Source organism: Elephas maximus, chromosome 23 (assembly GCF_024166365.1).
Source record: "Elephas maximus indicus isolate mEleMax1 chromosome 23, mEleMax1 primary haplotype, whole genome shotgun sequence".
Classification (NCBI taxonomy): domain Eukaryota; kingdom Metazoa; phylum Chordata; class Mammalia; order Proboscidea; family Elephantidae; genus Elephas; species Elephas maximus.
In genome coordinates, this window is record NC_064841.1 from 33,088,404 (window position 1) to 33,114,132 (window position 25,729).

Below are 25,729 nucleotides of genomic sequence, written 5' to 3' on the forward strand. Positions count from 1 at the left end.
TTCCTGTGTTCAAATAGGAATGTTCTGCTACTGTGAACCTCTCAGGCCAACTACATATCCTTGGACACCTGCTGCAACTGACAAAAACCCACAATCTGGGAGCAGTTGAGTTACCCAATTTTTTTTCTTCCCCAACCCAGTCAAGGCTGGTGTGGGAGTTGAGTGGATGTGGGATGATCGCAAAGCTTGTTGAGTGCAAGTCCTCCACTCCCTACAGAGTAATATATTATTTTGCATTGGCAAGCAATATTTAAGAGGCATAATAGATGAATAGTGGTGGGAGGAAGTGAATTTAGGTGTTTAAGGCGGGGACATAAACCTGCTGCTACTGATTTCAACTATAGCACCCAGTGCACTTGATATGGTACAGCTGAATTGGGAAACCTGCACTGGACCTGGTTCCACCACTCAACAAACCTTGCGAAAATTACTTGCCTGTTTGCAGATTTACTTGTCCCCTCTGTAAAAGGAGGGTGGTTGTGGACCAGATGTTCTGTAGATACAATTTATCAATGTCCTCAGCTTGAAAAAGATAGGCTGCATCCTTCTCCCACATCTCCAAACGTGTCATCATTTCCTTCCATCACACACCTCCTTCCTGCAAGTAATTTTTATTATTGCTACCAGCAATAACTTCTCGTAGAATTAAATTACTGTTAGATATTATCTTAAGCACTAGTTAGAAATGCTGTAAAACAGCATTTCTCAAGGAAGTTGATAAGTATTACAAGATAAACGGCTTCATGCTAAAATAAGGTTGTGAAATTCCAGGTTAAGCCATGTTTGTTAAACTAACGTTGTGTGAGTGACCATATAATTTATTGTTCAACTTGGGATATTTATTTATTTATTTATTGCACTTTAGATGAAGGTTTACAGGACAAACTAGTTTCTCATCAAATAGTACACACATTGTTCTATAACATTGGTTAACAACTCCACGACATGTCAACACTCTCCCTCTCAACCCTGGGTTCCCCATTACCATCTTTCCTGTTCCCTCCTGCCTTCCAGTCCCTGCCCCAGGGCTGGTGCACCCCTCCAGTCTTGCTTTGTTCCAAGGGACTGTTCAATTGTTGGCTGAAGGGGTGAACCTCAGGAGTGACCTCATTGCTGAGTTGAAAGGGTGTCCAGGGGCTGTACTCTCAGGGTTTCTCCAGCCTCTGTCAGGCCGGCAAGTCTGGTCTTTCTTTTCGAGTTAGAATTTTGTTCTACATTTTTCTCCAGCTCTGTCCAGAACACTCTATTGTGATCCCCGTCAGAGCAGTCAGTTTGTGGTAGCTGGGCACCATCTCGTTGTTCTGGACTCAGTCTGGTGGGGGCTGTGGTAGATGTGGTAAAACTGGGATACTTTAGAGGGAGGGAGTATTCATTATTATGCTGAAACATAGGCATAAACCAGAATTGTCCCAGGCAAGCATGTATGTATGATCACCCAACTTATTGTCTATCTTATTAGAACTTTTAAGAAGGTAATGAACATTTTCTTAAGAAGGAGATAGGTAGGTAGATAGATAGATAGAAAGACAGATAGAAAGAAATACAGGTAGATAGGTAAGTAGATAGGTAGGTAGATGATAAATAGCTTCTGTCATATCAACTCTAACTTATGGAAACCGATACAACAGAATGAAAATGTTACCTGGCCCCACATCATTCTCTTGATCACCGCCATGTTTGAGTCCATTATTGTAGCTATTGTGCTAATCCACCTCACCAAGGATTTCCCTCACCCTTGTGGGCCCTTTACTTCACTAAAGGTGATATTTTCCTTTACCAATTGATTACCCTGATAATCAGTCCAAAGCAAGCTCCTAGGACAATGTTCTGTTGTGACCCCTAAGATTTTCACTGGCTAGTTTTCAGAAGGACATCACCAGGCCTTTCTTCTTAGTCTGTTTTAATCTCAAAGTTCCACTAAAGCCTGTCCACCATGGGTGACCCTGCTGGTATTTGAAATACTTGCAGTAGAGCTTCTAGCATCACAGCAACATGCAAGCCACCACAGTTTGACAAACTGACAGATGTGTTGTGGAAGAAGGAAATAGCATGTAGCATTTCCCAAAAGAGTGTTCGAAATATATAGAAGGTCTGGATGGAACAGTATTTGTGAAATGTTGCTTTTAAATGTGTACTTATAAACAATACATTTTCCACCCCATCTTCATTTCAAATTTAGGAGGAAACCACATAAAAATCAAAAGAAGGCAATATCATTTCTATATATGTTTAAATGCCTACGGATGATGTTAAATTCTTTAATGAGGGACCTTTAGTTGTATCATATAAATCCTTGGAATTAAAAGTTTCTAAGGGTGGTTAATGTGCCATTAACTTTTTAATAATGTTATAGTACCCCAGGAGGAAATTAGACTTGTCCCTAAAGATCTTTAGAGCAGTCTGCCTATTTTGCCTACATTTTCATCATGGTGACTTTCGATGCTAAGAGTCTTATGGTTGTTTCAGAAAAATGCTTTATTGTAAGTCCCATTCATTTATGGATGTAAGGTCATTTAACTGCAGATTCCCCTGCTGCTGAAACTATCCCTCTTATAACTCTAGCAAATGTTTCCTACTTTATAACATGATAAAAAAAAAAAGAAAAACACGATAATGAGAGTTTAATGGCACTCTCCACCCTCAAGGAAAAAAGGTTTTCAGCATATTAGAGATATAGAGGCTTGGCTTTCCTTGGAAAGACAAAACACAAAATTGACCCCAGTTCTCAAATTTAAGCCTCCAATGGTTAATTGAATCTTATTCTTGCATGTTTCAATCTGTTTTCAAGGGGCCCCAAATTCACTGATTAAAACCTAGCAAGGGGAAGAAGAAAGCCAAGAATCATGGCTTAGGGCATGAAGAAAGTAGGACACTGTAGTTCAAAGGAAAATGAACAGCCCTTCAAATAATGGTGAGAAGGGAGGGAAAAGATAATCACTTAGTTGTTCTGAACAGTATGAGTAGACTTGTGTTATTGGCAATACCTATAGCACCTGCTTGAACCAAGGTAAGTAAAGGGAGTTTGAGGGTGACTGGTGGCGGGAGGCCCAGAAAATGTCCAGGTTCCCTGAGCAGAGCAAAAGTCACAGAAAAAGCTCAGCTTGCCTTAGAATAGCAGCTGGCATGTTGTAGGCACTCAGCAAACAAGTCAATATATTAATTATTCAGTAAGTATTTGTTGAATGAATAAAAGGCTCACAGTAATCATATATTCCCTCAGTGTTGTGGTTGCGCTAATGCTAACTCATAAATTAGGAAGTGCTGTTTGAATTTAGAGATAAAATATTAATTTAGAACAGTTTTTTTCTGATTGTGTTGTGTGTGAAATCATAAAACAGAAGAAAAAAAAATGTACACACCCTTAGTTCTCCCTTGAGCAAACCATTGAGATTCAGATTCTTGGCAATTTTAGAGAGGATAATATTTGCCCTACTTTCTCACTTGACTGTTTGGGAATCAAATTATATACCATAAATCCATATCAAGTTGATATGGATGTGTTGTATGCAAGCATATAGGATTATTATTCTTTGGGGAGATAGCACTGATTTCCTTTAGAAAGTTTTTCCTCATTGAGTAAGTGTTCACATCTCTACATATGGAGAAAATGAATGCTGAGATGCAAGGCTGATGGTGTGTGTATGCTATTAGCAGCGTGGCATTCAGTAGCAATTCTTAACTTCTCAATGTGTGCTGGATTCTCCTAAGACAAACTCATGTCTGAGTCTTGCCCCAGAGATTCTAATTTAATTATTCTGGGATAGGGCCCAGGCACAGGTATATTTTAAAAGTTCCTCAGGTGATTCTGTATGTGGGTAGATTTGAGAACTAGTATTGTAAACCAGTTAGGGATGGGAGAGGGAAGGGGGAGAAAGATAGAGCCTATAAATTTTTTCCTATATTCATTCAACAATTAATTACTGAACACCTATTCTGTGCCAGACACTGTTCTAAGCACTGGTCGTATGTATTAATGATTGCTATAGGCAAAATCTCTACCTTCCTTGAGCTTACATTCTAGTTTGGAAGGGCTAAAAATAAATAAATACATATTTCCTTGATTCTAAGATACATATATTTTCATAATTTAAAATCTCAAAAATCGTTATGCAATTTACAGTGAAATTTATGAGAAAGCATTGCATTATATTAGATGGCTTTATTTTTTCTTTCTTAATGGTAAATAAAATACTGGTTATATCTTATAATCTAAGAGATCTTAGATTCAATAAAATATAATTTCAGATTAAGTTGAGGATATCAACCTCTCCATAAACAATAAACCTTCAAGTCACAAAATACAAAAGGTAAAAATCTCAACCAGCAGAGGCAGAGCCAAGATGGTAGAATAGACAGATGTTTCCGGCAAGCCCTCTTTACAACAAAGACCAAAAAAAACAAGTGAAACGAGTATATTTGTGACAAGCTGGGAGCCCTGAGCATCAAAGGCAAGTGTAGACAACGAACTGAGGGGTAAGGGGAAGAAGAGACCATTCCAGAAGTGGAGAAGAGTTACCGGACCTGAATCACGGGGAGCCCTCAGGCACCATTCCAGGAGCAGTGGCGGCAGCAGTGGTGGGCTGGTACCAGCGTTTGGCAGCAGTTTTCTCAGGGAGAAGCAGCCAGCCACACAGCCTATTCACACCTCTGGAAACTGAGGAGAACGGCGCTCCCAGCAAAAGCTAAGGACTTGTGTATATTTTACGGCGTCCTCCCCACCCCAAGCTGGCCTCAGTGGCTGAATCCCTGGGCCTGAAATAGACCCTGATGAGCACCTAGAGCCATCCTCCCAGCCTTGGGGAAGGAAAAAACTTGCAACTGGGGAGAAAAGATAATTTGCTAGCTCCATTAACCAGGGAAGCTCAGGACAGAAGTAACTCCTGTCCAGGCATAAACCATCCACGGACCTTGAGCACCTTTCCCTTCTGCATGGACCTGTGTGGGCCTATTTTGGGAGAATAGGCCCTTGTTGGCAAACTCCAACCATTTCAGCTGTGCAGTGGAGAGTTGGGTGTTTGACATTTGACACTGCTTTGCCTATTTAACAAAGTCCTCACCTGCCCACATCAGGGAACTAAGGGCTGGTAGCTCCACTCAGATCACCCAACCACCCGTGACAGGGTCCAAAGATAACTGGTACCTCCCAGTCCTTACAACCAAAAACTTTGGGTGGCCATGGTCCCTCTGCAGAACCCACCCACCAGCATGCTCTAGGGAACAGAGATGCATTTTCCTCAGAGACACCTGGGGGTCGGTTCTCAGATCCCTGCCTTGTTCAGAGTGTGACCCCCTGCTGCAATCAGATACCAGTATATATGCCAATCACCCCTGCCCCTCTAAGACTGTAGGACAGAGCCTGTACCACACACTTGATATCAGCTACCTGGAAACCTGAGCTGAATTCATACAAGAAAACTGAATGGACTCCTTGACTAATATACCTGATAACAGCTCTAGCCAGCTGGGAACAGGACACCAGAGTTCCAAAGGTGAAAATAATCAAGTTAGCTCACTTACACAACCCACAGGGGTATACCAAAACAAAACAAAGCAAGAAGCTATGACACAGTAAGCAAGCATAAACTAATACAATAAGTTATAGATAACTGTCGATATCAAGTCACTTAAAGAAACAGACCATGATCACCTCAACAGGCTCTCAAAACAAAGGATCCAGGTATCTTCTAGAAGAAAGTGCATTCCTGGAATTACCAGAGGCAGAATACAAAAGTTTAATATACAGAACCCTTCAAGACATCAGGAAGGAAATGAGGCAATACACAGAACAAGCGAAGGAATACACAAATAGAGCAACTGAAGAAATTAGAAAGATTATTCAGGAACATAATGAAAAGTTTAATAAGCTGGAAAAATGCATAGACAGAGAGTAATCAGAAAATCAGAAGATTAACAATAAAATTACAGAAATAGACAACTCAATAGAAAGTCAGAGGAGCAGAATTGAGCAAGTAGAAGCTAGAATTTCTGAACTCGAAGATAAATCACTTGGCACTAATATATTTGAAGAAAAATCAGATAAAAGAATTTAAAAGATGAAGAAATCTTAAAAATCATGTGGGACTCTATCAAGAGAAATAACCTATGAGTGATTGGAATACCAGAACAGGGAAGGATAAGAGAAAATACAGAGAAAATTGTTGAAGATTTGTTGGCAGAAAACTTCCCTGATATGGTGAAAAATGAGAAGACATCTATCCAAGATGCTCATCGAACTCCACATAAGGTAGATGTTAAAAGAAAGTCACCAAGACATATTATAATCAAACTTGCCAAAACCAAAGAAAAAGAGAGGATTATAAGAGCAGCGAGGGATAAACGAAAAGTCACCTACAAAGGAGAGCCAATAAGAATAAGCTCGGACTACTCAGCAGGAACCATGCAGGCAAGAAGGCCATGGGATGACATATTTAAAAAATTGAAGGAAAAAAATTGCCTACCAAGAATCATATATCCAGCAAAACTGTCTCTTAAATATGAAGGTTAAATTAAGATATTTCCAGGTAAACATGAGTTTAGGGAATTCGTAAAAACCAAACCAAAACTACAAGAAATACTAAAGGGAGCTCTTTGGTTAGAAAATCAATTATATCAGGTATCAACCCAAGGCTAGAACACTGGGCAGAGCAACCAGAAGTCAACCCAGACAGGGAAATCCAAAAAAACAATGCAAGATTATTAAAAAAAAAAAAAGCCCAAAACAGGGTAACAGTGACGTTATCATATAAAAGAAGACAACATTAAAATAATAAAGAGGGACTAAGAGAAATGTAATCATACACCTTCCATATGGAGAGGAAGATATGGCGATACAAAGAAATAAAAGTTAGTTTTAAATTTAGAAAAATTGGGGTAAATAATAAGGTAACCACAAAGGAGACAAACTATCCTACTCATCAAAATAAAGTGCAAGGGAAAAATGCAGACTCAGCAGAAACAAAATCAGCAACAACAAATATGAGGAAAGGACAATATATAAAGAAAATCTACTCAGCACATAAAATCAAGTGAGAAAAAGAAACTGTCAATAACATACAAAAGACATCAAAATGATAGCACTAAATTCATACCGATCCATAATTACCCTGAATGTAAATGGACTAAATGCACCAATAAAGAGACAGAGAGTGGCAGAATGGATTAAAAAACAAGATCCGTCTATATGCTGCCTACAAGAGACACACCTCAGACTTAGAGACACAAAAAAGGAAAAAATATATCAAGCAAACAACAATCAAAAAAGAGCAGGAGAGGCAATATTAATTTCTGACAAAATAGACTTTAAAGTTAAATCTATCAGAAAGGATAAGGAAGGACACTATATAATGATTAAAGGGACAATACACCAAGAAGATATAACCATATTAAATATTTATGCACCCAATGACAGGGCTGCAAGATATGTAAAACAAACTCTATCAGCATTGAAAAGTGAGATAGACAGCTCCACAATAACAGTAGGAGACTTCAACACACCACTTTTGGTGAAGGACAGGACATCCAGAAAGAAGCTCAATAAAGACATGGAAGATCTAAATGCAACAATCAATCAACTTGACCTTGTAGAAATATACAGAACACTCCACCCAACAGCAACCAAGTATACTTTCTTTTCTAGTGCACATGGAACATTCTCTAGAATAGACCACATATTAGGTCATAAAGCAAGCCTTAGCAGAGTTCAAAACATTGAAATATTACAAAGCAAATTCTCTGAGCATAGGGCCATAAAAGTGGAAATCAATAACATGAAAAGCAGGAAAAGAAATCAAACACTTGGAAACTGAACAATACCCTGGTCAAAAAAGACTGGATTATACAAGATATTAACGATGGAATAAGGAGATTCATCGAATCCAATGAGAATGAAAACACTTCCTATCAGAACCTTTGGGACACAGCTAAAGAGGTGCTCAGAGGCCAATTTATATCAATAACTGCACACATCCAAAAAGAAGAAAGGGCCCAAACCAAAGAATTAGCCCTACAACTTGAACAAATAGAAAGAGAGCAACAAAAGAAACCCACAGTCACCACAAGAAAACAAATAATAAAAATTAGAGCTGAACTAAATGAAATAGAAAACAGAAAAACAATCGAAAGAATTAACAAGATCAAAAGCTGGTTTTTTTAAAAAAATCAACAAAATTGATAAACCAGTGGCCAAACTGACAAAAGAAAAACAGGAGAGGAAGCAAATAACCTGAATAAGAAATGAGATGGGTGATACTACAACAGACCCAACTGAAATTAAAAGAATCCTATCAGATTACTATGAAAAACTATACTCAAATTTGAAAACCTAGAAGAAATGGATGAATTTCTTCCATTTAGCTAGGAATACACTACCTACCTAAACTAACACAAACAGAGGTAGAACAACTAAATAGACCCATAACAAAAGAAGAGATTGAAAAGGTAATCAAAAAATTCCCCCCCCCAAAAAAAGCCCTGGTCCCGACAGCTTCACTGCAGAGTTCTACCAAACTTTCAGAGAAGAGTCAACACCACTACTACGAGAGGTATTTCAGAGCATAGAAAAGGATGGAATACTACCAAACTCCTTCTATGAAGCCACCATATCCCTGATACCAAAACCAGGTAAAGACACCACAAGAAAAGGAAATTATAGACCTATATCCCTCATGAATGTAGACGCAAAAATCCTCCACAAAATTCTAGCCAACAGAATTCAAATAACATATCAAAAAAATAATTCACCATTACCAAGTGGGATTCATACCAGGTATGCAGGGATGGTTCAACAACAGAAAAACAATTAATGTAATCCAACATACAAATATAACAAAAGAATCACATGATTTTATTGATTGATGCAGAAAAGGCATTTGACAAAGTCTAACACCCATTCATGACAAAAACTCTCAGCAAAATAGGAATAGAAGGAAAATTCCTCAACATAATAAAGGGCATTTATACAAAGCCAACAACCAACATCACCCTAATAGAGAGAGCCTGAAAACATTCCCAGTGAGATCAGGAACCAGACAAGGATGCCCTTTATCACTGCTCTTATTCAACATTGTGCTGGAAATCCTAGCCAGAGCAATTAGGCTAGATAAAGAAATAAAGGGCATCCAGATTAGCAAGGAAGAAGTCAAAGTATCTCTATTTGCAGCTGACATGATCTTATACACAGAAAACCCTAAGGAATCCTCCAGAAAACTACTGAAACTAATCGAAGAGTTCAGCAGAGTATCGGGATACAAGATAAACATATAAAAGTCAGCTGGATTCCTCTACACCAACAAAAAGAACATTGAAGAGGAAATCACCAAATTAATGCCATCTACAGTAGCTCCCAAGAAGATAAAATACTTAGGAATAAATCTTACAAGAGATGTAAAAGACTTATACAAAGAAAACTACAGTACACTTCTGCAAGACCAAAAGAGACTTACATAAATGGAAGAACATACCTTGCTCGTGGATAGGAAGACTTAACATTATAAAAAAGTCAATTGTACCAAAAGCGATCTATACATTTAATGCAATTCTGACCCAAATCCCAACGACGTTCCTTAATGAGATGGAGAAACAAATCACCAACTTCATATGGAAGGGCAAGGGGCCCCGGATAAATAAGGCGTTACTGAAAAAGAAGAACAAAGTGGGAGGCCTTACTTTACCTGATTTTAGAACCTATTATACCTTCACAGTAATCAGAACTGCCTGGTACTGGTACAACAACAGATACATGGACCAATGGAACAGAACTGAGAATCCAGACATAAATCCATCCACATATGAGCAGTTAATATTTGCCAAAGCCCCAAAACAGTTAAATGGGGAAAAAAACAGTCTTTTTAACAAATGGTGCTGGCATAACTGGATATCCATCTGCAAAAAAATGAAACAAGACCCATACCTCACTCCATGCACAAACACTAACTCAAAATGGATCAAAGACATAAATATAAAATCTAAAATGATAAAGATCATGGAAGAAAAAATAGGGACAACATTAGGAGCCCTAATACATGGCATAAACAGAATACAAAACATTACCAAAAATGACAAAGAGAAACCAGATAACTGTTGAATTCTATTGGCTGGAATTTTGTTGAGGATTTTTGCATCTATGTTCATGAGGGATATAGGTCTGTAATTTTCTTTTTTTGTGGTGTCTTTACCTGGTTTTGGTATCAGGGATATGCTGGCTTCATAGAATGAGTTAGGTAGTATTCCAACATTTTCTATGCTTTGAAATACCTTTAGTAGTAGTGGTGTTAACTCTTCTCTGAAAGTTTGGTAGAACTCTGCAGTGAAGCCGTCCGGGCCAGTGCTTTTTTTTTGTTGGGAGTTTTTTGATTACCGTTTCAATCTCTTTTTTTGTTATGGGTCTATTTAGTTGTTCTACTTCTGATTGTGTTAGTTTAGGTAGGTAGTGTTTTTCTAGGAATTCACCCATTTCTTCTAGGTTTGCAAATTTGTTAGAGTACAATTTTTCATAATAATCTGATATGATTCTTTTAATTTCAGTTGGGTCTGTTGTGATGTGGTCCTTCTCGTTTCTTATTCAGGTTATTTGTTTCTTTCCTGTATTTCTTTAGTCAGTCTGGCCAATGGTTTATCAATTTCATTAATTTTTTCAAAGAACCAGCTTTTGGCTTTGTTAATTCTTTCAATTATTTTTCTGTTCTCTACTTCATTTAGTTCAGCTCTAATTTTTATTATTTGTTTTCTTCTGGTGCCTGATGGATTCTTTTGTTGCTCACTTTCTATTTGTTCAAGTTGTAGGGACAGTTCTCTGATTTTGGCTCTTTCTTCTTTATGTATGTGTGCATTTATCGATATAAATTGGCCTCTGAGCACTGCTTTTGCTGTGTCCCAGAGGTTTTGATAGGAAGTGTTTTCATTCTCATTGCATTCTATGAATTTCTTTATTCCCTCCTTAATGTGTTCTATAACCCAGTCTTTTTTCAGGAAGGTATTGTTCAGTTTCCAAGTATTTGATTTCTTTTCCTTGATTTTTCTGTTATTGATTTCCTCTTTTATGGCCTTGTGGTCTGAGAAGATGCTTTGTAATATTTCAATGTTTGGATTCTGCAAAGGTTTGTTTTATGACCTAATATGTGGTCTATTCTAGAGAAAGCTCCATGTGCGCTAGGAAAAAAGCATACTTTGCAGCTGTGGGGTGGAGTGTTCTGTATAAGTCTATGAGGTCACGTTGGTTGATTGTAGCAATTAGGTCTTCCGTGTCTCTATTGAGTTTCTTACTGGAAGTCCTGTCCTTCTCCGAAAGTGGTGTGTTGAATTCTCCTACTATAATTGTGGAAGTGTCTATCTCAGTTTTCAGTTCTGTTAAAGTTTGTTCTATGTATCTTGCAGCCCTGTCATTGGGTGCATAAATATTTAATATAGTTATATCTTCCTGGTTAATTGTCCCTTTAATCATTATATAGTGTCCTTCTTTATCCTTTGTGGTGGATTTAACTTTAAAGTCTATTTTGTCAAAAATTAATATTGCTACTCCTGCTGTTTTTTTGCTTCTTGTTTGCTTGATATATTTTTTTTCCATCCTTTGAGTTTTAGTTTGTTTGTGTCTCTAAGTCTAAGGTGTGTCTCTTGTAGGCAGCATATAGACGGATCGTGTTTCTTTATCCAGTCTGAGACTCTCTCTCTCTTTATTGGTGCATTTAGTCCATTTACATTCAGCGTAATTATAGATAAGTATGTGTTTAGTGCTGTCATTTTGATGCCTTTTTATGTGTGTTGTTGACAATTTCACTTTTCTACTTACTTTTTTGTGCTGAGACGTTTTTCTTTGTAAATTGTGTGTTCCTCATTTTCATAGTAGTTGAATTTATGTTTGCTGAGTCATTATGTTTTTCTTGGTTTTTATTTTGAGTTGTGGAATTGTTATACCTTTTTGTGGTTACCTTAATATTTACCCCTATTTTTCTAAGTAAAAACCTAACTTGTATTGTCCTATATCGCCTTGTTTTCCTCTCCATATGGCAGTTCTATGCCTCCTGTATTTAGTCCCTCTTTTTGCTTATTGTGATCTTTTACATATTGACTTCAATGATTCCCTGTTTTGAGCATTTTTTTCTTTTTACAATTAATCTTAATTTGTTTTTGTGATTTCCCTATTTGAGTTGATATCAGGATGTTCTGTTCTGTGACCTTGTGTTGTGCTGGTATCTGATATTTATTTTCTGACCAATTTCCTTTAGTATATCTTGTAGCTTTGGTTTGGTTTTTGCAAATTCTCTAAGCTTGTGTTTATCTGTAAATGTTTTAATTTCACCTTCATATTTGAGAGAGAGTTTTGCTGGATATATGATCCTTGGCTGGCAGTTTTTCTCCTTCAGTGCTCTGTATATGTCATCCCATTGCCTTCTTGCCTGCATGGTTTCTGCTGAGTAGTCTGAACTTATTCTTATTGATTCTCCTTTGTAGGAGACCTTTCTTTTATCCCTGGCTGCTTTTAAAATTTTCTTTTTATCTTTGGTTTTGGCGAGTTTGATGATAATATGTCTTGGTGATTGTCTTTATGGATCAATCTTAAATGGGGTTCGATGAGCATCTTGGATAGATATCCTTTCGTCTTTCATGATGTCAGGGAAGTTTTCTGCCAACAGATCTTCAACTATTCTCCTGTATTTTCTGTTATCCCTCCCTGTTCTGGAACTCCAATCACACACAAGTTATTCTTCTTGATAGAGTCCCACATGATTCTTATGGTTTCTTCATTTTTTTTAATTCTTTTATCTAATTTTTTTCCAGCTATATTGGTGTCAATTCTCTTATCCTCCAGGTCCTCCACTCTGCATTCCAATTGCCTGATTCTGCTCCTCTGACTTCCTACTGAGTTGTCTAATTCTGTAATTTTACTGTTAATCTTTTGGATTTCTGAATGCTGTCTCTCTATGGGTTCTTGCAGCTTATTAGTTTTTCCACTATGTTCTTTAATAGTCTTTTTGATTTCTTCAACTGCTTTATCAGTGTGTTCCTTGGCTTTTTCGGTAGATTGCCTTATTTCATTTATGAGGTCATCCCTGATGTCTTGAAGCATTCTGTAAATTAGTTTTTTATATTCTGCATCTGGCAATTCCAGGATCGTATCTTTATTTGGTAAAGATTTTGATTCTTTAGTTTGGGGAGTTGTAGAAGCAATCATGGTCTGCTTCTTTATGTGGCTTGATATCGACTGCTGTCTCCGAGCCATCTATAAGATATTGTAATGATTTATTTTATATTTACTCACTGAGTCTTATTTGGTTTGTTTTCTTTCAATGTACGTAGATGGGCTACTAGATTGCTGTACCTTGATTGTTGTAGCCCTTGAATCACTTATGTCCTATTACCAGCTTGTTTGGGCTGTTACCAGATATATAAGCCTAAGAGTCCATTCACTATTCTTGAGTAGAATCTGATTTTGGGTCACCAATGTGTGGTGTAGACTGTCACCTACCCACCTAGAGAGGTAGTGGTGACAGTTGTGTGCACCAGATTCTAGTAGCAGCAGGGGTTCACACTCCAGGGGGGCAGGATGCTGACAGGCTTCCCCCAAGTGCCAGTGAGGTAGGTTTGTCTTTATTCCTAAAGCACCTTGGTGGGTGGGCTCTGCAGCTGTACCTTAGGCCCCTAATGCAAGTACTTCTACAGATTGGTAGGTGTCACCATCCTCAGACCCCTAAGGTAGAAGACTTGGTGGTCTGGGGGGAGCTTCAGCGCTCAGTTCCCCATTGTGGGTCAAGGAGGGCTCTGTTTAATACACAGAGATATCAAACCTGGGAAACTTGTCTTTCCAGCAATCTGCTAAAACAATGACAGTCAGATCCCTATCAGAATTGCCTTTGCATTATAATAGTCACCTTGCTCCCTGTAGGGATGAAAGCCCAAGACTGTGGATCTCATATGCTTGGCTGGAGCTGGTTCTGTATTTTTAGTCCAATTTCGGGATGTCAGGGAAGGATTTTTGGTCCCTGGGTTTTTTGTAGCTGCTTCTCTCAGGCCAGGAGAATGCGTTAGGAAAAGACAAAAAAAAAAAAAAGCAAAAAAAAAACAAAACCGCAGGGCACTTCACTCTCTGGCTCAGGAAATTCCAATGTTAATGAAGCCGCTTGGGAAGGGGAGGGGAGGGATCAGATAGATAGGAGAATGTAGCACCACGGAATGTGGACAAAGTTACTTATCTTTCTTGGTGATGACTGTTTTATCTGAGATTCCCGTGGAGTGTGTAGCCTGTATGCATTGGCTATGTCAAGATTGCCCTCGAGGGTCAGGCCCGCGTCCCGTGCTTGTGCTGTCTCAGAAGCTGTGGTCAGTTCCTCCTCTCCCAGTCCAAAGCCCAGCACCAAGTTTCTGCAGCTGGGATGCCACACTCCAGGCTCCAAATCCAGTCACTGCCTCCTGGAGACTTCTCCTCCTGTCAGCCGCTTAGCTGCGCTGCCTGTGTGCACTGGCTGAGTTTCCCCCAAGGTCACTTCTGGGGGCTAGGGCTGCATCCCATGTTTGCGCTGTCTCAGGATGCCATGCTCAGCTCCCCTGCACCCAGTCCAAAGCCCAGCGCCAAGGTTTTCTGACTGGGACGCTGGCTCCAGGCTCCGAAAACAGTCGTAGCTTCCCCGTGGTTGCTCGTTTTCAGTCTCTGTCACTCAGGTCAACTCTTTAAGTCTGTGTTTGAAGGTCAGGGTTTGTAGATTGTCATGTATGTGATCAATTCACTTGTTTTTCCAAGTCTTTGTTGCAAGAAGGATCTGAGGTAGCTTCTGCCTAGTCAGCCATCTTGGCCCCGCCTCGTGAATTCTTATAATAGTGGTCTCATATGATATCTGTCCTTTTGCGACTGACTAATTTTGCTCAATATAATGCCTTCCAGATTCATCCATGTTATGAGATGTTTCTCAGGTTCATCATTGTTCTTTGTCTTTGTTTAGTATTCCATTGTGTGAATATACCATAATTTGTTTATCTATTCATCTGTTGATGGGCACTTAGGTAGTTTCCATCTTTTTGCTATTGTGAATAGTGCTGCAATGAACATGGGTCTGCATATATCTATTTATGTGATGGCTTTTATTTCTCCAGGATATATTCCAAGGAGTGTGATTGCTGGGTCGCATGGTACTTCTATTTCTAACTTTTTAAGAAAGCTCCAAATCAATTTCCAAAGTGGTTGTACCATTTTAGATTCCCACCAGCAGTGTATAAGTGTTCCAGTCTCTCCACAACCTCTCCAGCATTTATTCTTTTGTGTTTTTTGGATTAATGCTAGCCTTGTTGGGGTGAGATGATATCTCATTGTAATTTTGATTTGCATTTCTCTAATGGCTAATGATAGTGAGCATTTCCTCATGTTTCTGTTAGCCACATGCATGTCTTTTTTGGTGAAATGCCTGTTCATATCCTTTCCCCATTTTTTAATTGGGTTATTTATCTTTTCATGGTTGAAATTTTACAGTATCTTGTAGATTTTAGAGATTAGACCCTGATCAGATACGTTGTAACCAATTTTTTTCCCCCAGTCTGTAGGTTGTCTTTTGACTGCTTTGGTGAAGTCTTTGGATGATCGTAAGTGTTTGATTTTTAGGAGGTCCCAGTTATCCAGTTCCTCTTCTGGCGTTTGCACATTGTTAGTTATGTTTTGTATTCTGTTTATGCCCTGTATGAGGGCTCGTAACTTTGTCCCTGTTTTTTCTTCCATGATCTTTTTCATTTTAGATTTTATATTTAGATCCTTGATTCATTTGAGTTAGTATTTGTACAAGGTATGAGGTATGGGTCTTGTTTCATTTTTTTTTTTTTTTTGCAGATGGATATCAAGTTATGCTAGCATCATTTGTTAAACACCCAAAAAGAGGCTGTCTTTTTCCCATTTAATGAACTTTGGGCCTTTGTCAAATATCAGCTGCTCATAGGTGGATGAATTTTTGCTTGGATTCTCAACTCTGTTCCATTGATCTATGTATCTCTTGTACCTGTACCAGGCTGTTTTAACTACCATGGAGGTATAACAGGTTCTAAAATCAGGTAGCTTGAGGCCTCCTGCTTTGTTCTTCTTCTTCAGTAATGCTTTACTTACCCAGGGCCTCTTCCCCTCCCATACGAAGCTGGTGATTCATTTCTCCATCTCATTAAAAAATGTCATTGGAATTTGGATCGGGATTGATTGTATTTGTAGATCACTTTGGGTAGAACTGACATTTTCACCATGTTGAGTCTTCCTATTCATAAGCAAGTTATGTCTGTTTTGGTTGCTTGCAGTAGTGTCTTGTAGTTTTCTTTGTATAGGTCTTTTATGTCTCTGTTTAGGTTTATTCCAAAGTATTTTATGTTCTTAGGGGCTAATGTAAATGTTATTGATTTGGTGATTTCCTCTTTGAAGTTCTCTTTGTTGGTGTAGAAGAAGCCAACTGATTTTTGTATATTTATCTTGTATCTGGAACCACTGGTGGTGCTGTGGTTAAGAGCTATGGCTACTAACCAAAAGACTGGCAGTTCGAATCCACCAGGCACTCCTTGGAAACCCTACAGGGCAATTCTACTCTGTCCTACAGGGCTGCTATGCATCTGAATTGACTCGATGGCAACGGGTTTGGTTTTTTTTTTTTTTTGGATCTTGTAGCCTGATACTTTGCTGAAATCTTCTATCAGTTCCAGTAGTTTTCTTGTAAACTCTTTCCTTTTTTCCGTGTATAAGACCATATCATCTGCAAATGGGCTACTTTCACTTCTTCCTTACCAATTTGGATGCCCTTTATTTCTTTTTCTAGCCTAATTGCTCTGGGTAGTACCTCCAGCAGAATGTTGAATAAGAGTGGTGATAATTTTTTAAAGGGCATCCTTGTCTGGTTCTCATTCTTAAGGGGAATGCTTTCAGACTCTCTCCATTTAGGATGATGCTGGCTGTTGGCTTTGTATAAATGTCCTTTATTATGTTGAGGAATTTTCCTTCTATTCCTATTTTGCTGAGACTTTTTAATCACGAATGTGTGTTGGACTTTGTCAAATGACTTTTCTGTATAAATTGAAGTCTTGTGTCTTCTACTAGCATTCATCAAACTGTGGCCGGTTAGCTTGTTAACTTGCAAGTAAGGTAAAATTTCAGACCCTTCACAGTTCTTGACAATCAATTCCCTCTTCAAATAGCCTTTTTGACTTTTGCTAACTTTCAAATATAGTTACTATGGAGATGATTAATAGAACACAGCATCCCAAGGGGCAAGACAGATGGTGGCCAACATAATATCCCTCAATGTACACAATCAAAACAAATCCAGGATGGTTGATCAGAAGACTGAGGACAAGTTCCCCAATAAAAAAAACTATGATCCCATGTGTAGTTTCCAGAAATGAGCCAATTTTCAAATCCAGAACCTACATAGTGAAGCAAAGGCAGAGTTTCCAGGAGAAAGGGCACTAAAATACATATGGTAATGATTTCCTAGACCTTTCCCAAAGCAACCTACAAAGTAGCAACATAATTACCCTGTTGTAGTGGGGGCTATGGGAGTTAGGTAATAATGGAATCTTACTGGTCCACAGAACCATTAGTGATCATTTTCTCAATCCCAAATGAATCAGTGTAATAGACATACTCAGTAGTTGGCAAACCCTCCACATTAGTTCCTTGGCCTGAGGGGTAAGGACAATGGGGGAGGCCAAGTGAAAGCCTCTAAAACTGTTCTATTTACCTTAACAAGACAGTAAATCAAAACAATTTAACACACCAGGGAGAATGGCAGAGATTACTACTGCCTTTAGAGGACTAAAGGATGCAGACTGGTGGCCCCCTCCATATTTGACTTGACTGATCCTGAAGGATGAGAATAAACTGTATCACATGGGATGTATTTGCCAGAGAAATTAATTGGTGTATAATAGGAGGCCAATGATCTGGTGAAAAGCAACCTTTTCCAACCCTATCACGAAGGGGGTCAGAAACACTTTGCATTTACTTGGGATGGACAGTAGTATATATTTGTGGTCTATGTTAGTTCTTCCTTCCTTTGTTATAGTCAAAGAAAACTGGTCTGTTGAGAAGATCTACAGGCCATCACATTGGTCCATTATATCAATGGTATGTCAATTGGACTAAGTTAGCAAAAATCGGCAAGTAAATGAAAGTTTTTTTTAAGGCACTCTGTTTCAGAAAAAAGGGAAATAAACCCTATGGAGATTCAAGGGTTTTTTCTCATCACTGTAATTTGTAGTTATGGTTTATAGGGTCACTATGAGTCAGAATTGACTTGATGACAATGGGTTTTTTGATAGTTTGTAGGAGTCCGGTGGTTTGGGGTATGCTGGGACATTCTCTTCAAAATAAAGAACAATTATTCCGAGTTGTTCCTCTCATTCTTTAACAGAAATCACAATGCCAGGTAGGCCACTTAAAGTTTGGAAACAGTATCATCCAAGATTGGGGAAATTTTAACTCATTTACCGGGTGACACCAAAGGCTGCTAGCATTTAGTGAATTGTGGCACAGGAAAGGTTTCTAAAGCAGACCCACGCCATGGCACAAGGAGCTCCACTGCTTGAGCTACATGATCCAGAAGCCTCCTTGGTATTAGAGGTATCATCTTTGGGAAAAGCTATTTGAATTTCTGGGAGTCTTCCCTAAGAAAATGCTTATAAAAAAACATTTTTTAGGGGGGAGTTTACATAGCAAATTAGGTTCCCATTTAACAGTTTTTATGTAAATTGTTCCATGACATTTGTTACCTTTTTTACAATGCGTCAACCTTCTCATTACTTCCACTCTGTTCTGTTTCCGTTAATTTCTCTTCCCTGGCCCCCCTTAAGCTCTCATCTTTGTTTTAGGGTAAATGTTTATCATTTGGTCTCATATACTTGATTACTTAAGGGAGCACAGTGCTCACAGGTGGTATTGTTTATTTTATAAGCCAATCTATTATTTGGGTGAAAGGTGACCACCTGGAGTAGCTTCAGTTCCAAGTCCAAAGGGTGTCTTAAGGTGATAGTCTCAGGGGATCCTCTAGTCTCTATTGGTCCAGTAAGTCTGGCCTCTTTTAGGAATATGAGTTTTAGCCTACATTTTTCTCCCTTTCCATCCAGGACCTTCTGTTGTGTCCCTGGTCAGAATGCTCAGCAGTGGTACCTGGACACCATCTAGTTCTTTTGGTGTCAGATTAGATGAGGCCATGGGCTATTAGTCCTGTAGATGAGTTTCTTCTTCCAGTCTTTGCTTTCCTACGTTCTCTTTAGTTTCAGATGAGTAGAGACCAGTAAATGTATCTTAGATGGACACTCAAGAGCTTTTAAGACCCCAGTTGCTACTTACCAAACTGAGGGATAGAACATTATCATTTTGAACTATGTTATATCAATTGACTGAGTTGTCTCACAAGACTATGGTCCCAAGCATTCAAACTCTATAAACCGATCCCACATGGTATTTGATTATGTCTAGGAAGTATCCATAACTGTGCCCCTATGTGGTTTATTATATAGATGAATATATATGTAGCACACACAAACATGCATATACATATGCTTATAGTTACACCTATACATGCATACCTATATACTCACATATGCCTTCCTATACACATATATGCATACATATCTACCTGTGTAACCACATATTTTTTGGTTGTTATTACTGTTGTTGCAAAATTGTATGTTATAGCATTTACTGAAATTGTCCCTTATTCTTGCATACTTCTTGGTGTCTTCATTCACCTTGGACAAGTTTTGCAGACTTTACCCATATCGGATATTGCCTTTCCCATCACCAAATATAACAAGCGCCTTCTATCTAGGACTTGTGATATGCAAATGACACAACCTTGCTAGTTGAAAGTGAAGAGAACCTGAAGCACTTACTGATGAAGATCAAAGACTACAGCCTTCCGTATGGATTACACCTCAACATAAAGAAAACAAAAATCCTCACAACTGGATCAATAAGCAATATCAGAATAAATGGAGAAAATATTGAAGCAGTCAGGGTTTCATTTTACTTTTTTAGGGTTTCATTTTACTTTTTTAGGGTTTCATTTTACTTGTATTCACATTCAACACCCACAGAAGCAGCAATCAAGATGTCAATCGACATATTGCATTAGGAAAATCTGCTGCAAAAGACCTCTTTAAAGTGTTAACAAGCAAAGATTTCACTGTGTCTGACCCAAGCCATGGTATTTTCATTTGCCTCATATGTGTGCAAAAGCTGGGCAATGGATAAGGAAGACCAAAGAAGAATTAACACCTTTGAATTATGGTGTTGGCAAAAAATATTGAATATATTATGGACTGTCAAAAGAATGGACAAATCTGTCTTGTAAGAAGTACAGCCAGAATTCTCCTTAGAAGCAAGGATGGTGAGACTTCATCTCATGTACTTTGGACATGTTATTGGGAGGTGCCAGTCACTGGAGAAGGACATTATGCCTGATAAAGTAGAGGGTCAGTGAAAAAGAGGAAGACCTTCAATGAGATGGTTTGACACAGTAGATGCAACGATGAGCTCAAACATAGCAATGATTGTGAGTATGGTGCAGGACTGGGCAGTGTTTGTTCTTTTGGGTATATAGAATCGCTACGAGTAGGAACTGACCTGATAGTACCTAACAACAAGAACAACTATCCTCCTCCCAGCCCTGGTAACCATCAAAGAATGTTGCTTTCTGTGTGTATACCTATTCTTGACTTTTTATGAAAGTGAAACCATACAATATTTGCCCTTTTGTGATTGACTTACCTCATTCAGCATAATGTCTTTCAGATTCATCCATGTTATGTTTCACAGACTCATCATTATTCTTTATATTTTCATAGTATTCTACTATACATAGGAGCCCTGGTGGTGCAGTGACTAAGAGCTGTGGCTACTAACCAAAAGGTCGGCAGCTCAAATCCACCCGGCTGCTCCTCAGAAACCCAATGGGGTAATTCTACTTTGTTCTATTGGGTCGCTGTCAGTCAGAATAAACTCGAAGGTAACAGGTTTGGTTTTTGTGGTTTTCCATTTTACAATGTACCACCATTGTTTATCCATTCATCCATTGGTGGGCACTTGAGTTGTTTCCATCTTTTTGCTATTGTGAGTAATGCTGCAGTGAACATGTCGTTGTTGTTATGTGCTATCGAGTCAATTCCAACTTACATGAACATAGGTGTGCATATGTCTATTAGTGTCACTGCTGCTAGATCTCTAGAGTATATACTTAGGAATGGAATTGGTGGCTCATAAGGTATTTGTATCTCTAGCTTTTTGTGGAAGTGTCATACCATTTTCCATAGTGGTTGTAGCATTTTACAATCCCACCAGCAGTGTATAAGAGTTCCTGTCTCAGCACAACCTCACCAGCATTTGTTTTCTGTTTTATTTTTTGATCATTGCCATTTTGCATGCGTTAAATGGTATCTCATTGTAGTTTTGATTTGCACCTCTCTGATGGCTAATGATCGTGAACATCTTTTCATGTGTTTGTTAGCTGCCTGGATGTCCTTTTTAATGAAGTGTCTGTTCATGTTCTTTGCACATTTTTCTGATTGGCTTGTTTGCCTTTTTGCTGTTGAGCTGTTGAAGTTTTCTATACATTTTAGAGATTAGACCCATATCAGATATGTCATTACCAAAGATTTTTTCCCAGTCTGTAAATTCTCTTTTTACTCTTTTGGTAAAGTCTCTTTGATGAGCATAAATATTTAATTTTTAGGAAGCCCCAGTTCTCTAATTTGTCTCTGTTGTTCATGCAGTTGTATTTGTGTTTGATAGATTGTTTATGTCAAAAATTTGGTCTCCTAGTTTTGTCCCTATTTATCTTTCAGGAATTTTATAGCTTTAACATTTAGGTCTTTGATCCATTTTTAGTTAGTTTTTGTGTATGGTATGAGGTATGGGTCCTGTTTCATTTTTCTGCAAATGATACCCAGTTTCTCCAGCAACAGTTTTTAAAGAGACTGTTTCTTCCCCATTGGATGGACTTTGACACTTTGTTGAAGATCAGTTTTCCATAGATGGATGGATTTACCTCCGGGTTCTCAATTCTATTCCATCAGTCTTTGTCAATGAACCAATACCAGGTTGTTTTGATTATTGTGGTCATATAGTAAGTTTTGAGATTGGGAAGTGTGAGGCCTCCTACTTCATTTTTCTTCTTCAGTCCTACTTTGGCTATTCAGGGCCTATTTCCATATAAAGTTGGCGATTAGTTTTTCCATTTCATTAAAGAACATTGGGATTTGCATTGAGATTGCATTACATCTATAGATCACTTTGGGTAGTGACATTTTCACAATATTTAGTCTTCCGATCCATGAGCAAGGAGTGTTTTTCCATTTATGTAGATCTCTTTTAGTTTCTTGCAGTGGGGTTTTATAGTTTTCCTTATACAAGTCTTTTAGATCCCTGGTTAGGTTTATTCCTAGTATTTTATCCTTCGGGGGCTATTCAAATGGTATTGTTTTCTTGATTTTCTTTTTTGGATTTTTCCTTGTTAGCATAGAAGGACCCAACTGATTTTTGTGCATTGATCTTGTACCCAGGCACTTTGCTGAATCCTTCTATTATATTCCTTATCTTTCTTGTGGAATCTCTGGGATTTTCTACATATAGGATCAAGTCTTCTGTGAGTAGGGATGGCTTTACTTCTTCCTTTCCAATTTAAATACCCTTTATTTCTCTTTCTTGGCTCATTGCTCTGGCTAGGACTTCCAGTACAATGTTGAATAAGAGTGATGATAGTGGGCATCCTAGTCTCATTCCAGTTCTGAAGGGGAATGAGAATATTCTCCAATGAGAATAATGTTCGCTTTTGGTTTGACATATATGCCCTTAATTACGTTGCAGAATTTCCCTTCTGAACCTATTTTGCTGAGAGTTTTTCTTTTCTTTCTTTTTTTTTTAATCAGGAAAGTGTGTCGGATTTTATCAAATGCCTTTTTTGCATCAATTGAGATGATCATGTGATTATTTTCCTTTGTTTTATTTATGTGGCGAATTAAAAGATTGATTTTTCAGTGTTGAGCCACCCTTGGTATGAATCCCACCTGATTGTGGTGTAATATTATTGATTGATTGATTGACTGATATACTGTCGGATTCTGCTGGCTAAAATTTTGTTGAGAATTTTCATGTCTATATTCATGAGGGATATTCATCTGCATTTTCCTTTTTTTGTGGTGTATTTACATGGCTTTTTTTTTTTTTTTTGGTAATAGAGTGATGTCAGCTTCATAGAATGAGATCTGGAGTATTCCTTCCTTTTTTATGTTTTGGAACAGTTTGAGTAGAATTGGTGTCAACTCTTCCCTGAATGTTTGGTAGACTTCACCAATGAAGCCATCTAGTCCAGTGCTTTTTTGGGGGAGGGGCGAGGGGGTTGATGACATCTTCTATTTCTTCTTTTGTTATGGGTCTGTTTAGCTTTTCTACCCTTATTTGAATTAATTTAGATAGGTGGTGTGTCTAGAAATTTGTCCATTTCTTTAGGTATTCAGATTTGTTGGAGTACAATTTATCATAATATTCTGTTAAAAAAAAAACAAAACGTATAATCCTCTTAATCTCAGTTGAATCTGTTGTAATGTCTCCAATTTCATTTGTTATTTTGGTTATTTACTTCTCATTTTTTTTTTTTGTCAGATTGGTTTGTCAATTTCACTGAGCCTGTCAAAGAACCAGCTTCTAGTCCTGTTGATTCTTTCTATTGTTTTTTCTGTTTTTTATTGCATTTATTTCTGCTCTGATCTTTATTATTTCCTTTCTTCTGGTAGGTTTAGTCTTCTTTTGCTCTTCCTTTTTATATTCATTCAAGCTGTCAGGCTAAGTTGTTGATTTTGGATCTTTCTTCTTTTTAAATGTATGCATTTATTGCTATAAATTTTCCTCTGAATGCTGCTTTTCCTGTGTCTCAAAGATTTTGGTATGTCGTGTTTTCCTACTCAGTTGTTTCTAAGTATTGTTTAATTTCACTTTTGATTTCTTCTATGACCCAATAATTTTTTAGTAAGATGTTATTTAGTTTCCATGTATTTAATTTATTTTCCTTGATCTTCCTGTTATTGATTTCTAGTTTTATTGACCATTGTGGTCAAAGAAGATGCTTTGTATAATTTCAATCTTATTAAATTTGTTGAAGCTTGCTTTGCAGCCTAAAATATGATCTATTCTGGAGGATGTTCAGTATGCATTGGAGAAGAATGTGCATTGTGCTGCTGTTGGTCGGTGTGTTCTATAAATGTCTGAAAGGTTGAGTTGACTAATAGTGTTGTTTATATCTATCTTTGCTGATTTTCTTTCTAGTTGTTCTTTTGGAAGTGGTATATTGAAATCTACTATTATTGTAGAACTGTTTCTTCAATTTTGTTAGAGTTTGTTTTATAAATTTCATAGCTCTGGCATGAGCTGGCATGAGGTACATAATATTATTATGTCTCCTTGTTGAATTGACTCTTTACTCATTATATAATAGCCTTCTTTGTCTCTTATGATAGATCTTGACCTAAAGTTTTTTTTTTTTTCTTCAGAAATTAATATTGCCACTCCTGCTCTCTTTTGTTTACTGTTTGCTTGGTATATATATTTTTTCTATCCTTCGGGTCTAAGGTGTGTCTCTTTTAGACAACAAATTGATGGGTCATTTCTTTTATCCATTCTACCACTCTCTGCTTCTTGACTGGAGCATTTAATTCATTTACATTTAGTGTAATTATCAGTAGGTTTTTTTTTATGAGTTCATTGCTGTCATTTTTTTTGTTTTGTCTACAGTTTCTTTGATCTTAATTTTCTGCACTGAGTTCTTTTTCCATATGATCTTCTTTTCTGATCATCTGTTATCTTTGTTTTTGTGTTTACTGAGTCCTTTTTTTTTCCTTCTTTATTTTGGGGAGTAAATTTGTTGATTTTCTTTGTGCTTACTCTGAAGTTTACCTTTATCCTCCTGTCTTTGCAACAGTCTGTTATATCTTGAAATCACATTGACTCCCTCTCCATATGGAAGTTCTTTAACTATATCATTCATTCTCCCTTGTGTTCTGAAGTTGTCATTGTTTATAGCTTAGCATCTCTGGTTCTGTGTAATAATTTTTGAAGCTTTGTTTTACTTTTGTAAAGTCTTTACCTGGGTAGGTATCTGGGTGTTACTGTCGTGTGTCTTTCTCAGGTTGTTGTCTGATGTTGTTGGATCTCTATCCGAAGGACTCCCTTGAGTATTTCTTGTAGGGATTGTTTGGCAGTTACAAATTCCCTTGACTTCTGATTGTCTGGAAATGTCTTAATTTCACCCTTATTTTTGAAAGACAGTTTTACTGTATATATGCTTCTTGGTTGGGGTTGGCAATTCTTTACTTTCAGTACTTTGTATATGTCATTCCATTGCCTTCTTGCCTGCATGGTTTCTGACAAGAAATCAGTACTTAGCTTATTGATGCCCCTTTGAAGTTGATATTTTGCTTTTCATGAGCTGCTTTCAAAATTCTTTGTCTTTGGTTTTCAAAAGTTTGATTATGATATGTCTTGATGAATTTCTTTTGAGGTCTATCCTGTATGGGATTCTTTGAGCTTCTTAGATGGAAACCTTCTTGTCTTTTGTGATACCTGGGAAGTTTTCGGGCAATATGTCTTCAGAATTCTCTCTGTACTTTTTATTCTCCTCCGCTTCTGGAATTCCTATTATGCATAAATTATCCCTCTTGGTGGTATTCCACAGAACCCTTAGGTAGGCTTTCTTCAGTGTTTTTTTTCGATTGTTACTCAAACAAATTAGTA